Source organism: Gekko japonicus, unplaced genomic scaffold, assembly GCF_001447785.1.
Source record: "Gekko japonicus isolate JY-2015 unplaced genomic scaffold, Gekko_japonicus_V1.1 scaffold1031, whole genome shotgun sequence".
Lineage (NCBI taxonomy): Eukaryota > Metazoa > Chordata > Lepidosauria > Squamata > Gekkonidae > Gekko > Gekko japonicus.
The window spans coordinates 307,713-308,169 of record NW_015177041.1 but is presented as its reverse complement, the minus strand read 5'-3'; positions in this window follow the sequence as shown (position 1 = coordinate 308,169).

Genomic DNA, 457 nt, shown 5'->3' with positions numbered 1-457 from the left:
GGGAGGCCCCGGGTGCATGAACTGCCCAACTGCCTCTGCTTGGCAGCGCCGGAGAAGGCTCAGGCTTACCCCCTCTGTGCCTGGGCACCCACGACCTGCCAATCTCTCTGGACACTTTGGTCTCCCTTTCTAAAGTTCGACGCATGGGACTCCTCCAAATCCCAACTTGGTCTGGACCCGGTCCGGGGGGTGGGGGGCTTCCACCCCGTTTTGGATCCCACTCACTGCCCCTGGCTCCTGCTCCGGCTGCGTCTGGCATCCCCTGCAGGCTCGGAGACCCCCCTGGCTTGGTTCTGGCCGGGCCCTCGGGGTCCCCCACAGGAAGGGAAGAACGGCGGCTTTGGCTTTTCTCATTTGTTTATTTTGGAAAGCGGCAAAGAAAAGAATCTGTTAAAAAACAAAACCCCATTGATCTAAAAACACCCGCCACCCCCAAGCTGGAGGAAGGGCGTCCAGA